Source organism: Mustela erminea, chromosome 1 (assembly GCF_009829155.1).
Source record: "Mustela erminea isolate mMusErm1 chromosome 1, mMusErm1.Pri, whole genome shotgun sequence".
NCBI lineage: Eukaryota > Metazoa > Chordata > Mammalia > Carnivora > Mustelidae > Mustela > Mustela erminea.
The window spans coordinates 118,170,897-118,171,547 of record NC_045614.1 but is presented as its reverse complement, the minus strand read 5'-3'; the positions used below and the strand labels follow the sequence as shown (position 1 = coordinate 118,171,547).

The 651-nt window shown below is 37.6% G+C and overlaps 1 non-coding gene across 1 annotated transcript; it reads right to left on the bottom strand.

Moving 5' to 3' along the window:
* Positions 1-301: 301 nt before the first annotated feature.
* Positions 302-408, bottom strand: LOC116581277. The gene has a single exon (XR_004281979.1). It is a non-coding gene; the product is annotated as a U6 spliceosomal RNA (small nuclear RNA).
* Positions 409-651: the final 243 nt, after the last annotated feature.

Here is a 651-nt window from a genome sequence, read left to right as displayed (position 1 = left end):
CTCTGCACTCTGCACTGTCTGCTTAAAACTCTCTCTCCCTCTCCCTCTGCCTCTCCCCTCCATTCTCTCTTGAATAAATAAATAAATCTTTTTTTACACATATTAAAACATTTATTAAGGTGATAAAAATACAGAGATTTTTTTCTCATATATATTTTTTTAATTTTTTAAGGAATTTAAAAAAATTTTTTATTTTTATAAACATAATATATTTTTAACCCCCGGGGTACAGGTATGTGAATCGCCAGGTTTACACACTTCAGAGCACTCACCATAGCACATACCCTCCCCAATGTCCATAAAAAATATGGAACGCTTCATGAATTTGTGTGTCATCCTTGCGCAGGGGCCATGCTAATCTTCTCTGTATCGTTCCAATTTTAGTATATGTGCTGCCGAAGCGAGCGCTAAATAAATAAATCTTAAAAAAATAATTTCAAGATGGTGACAATAGGGCATTAAACTAAGTTGCACAGGTTGTACACTCATGAAGATGGCCTTGGTCAAAATATTTAACAACTGCTAAGAGGTGGCCCAGTTGATCAAATTGTAGGCCGGCCATAGCAGTCAAGGCGGGTTGTAGAGTTTCTCTTTTAGTAATGAAGAGGGGAGATTCAGGGGATGTGGCATGTGCCAAGGTAATGGGCAGCA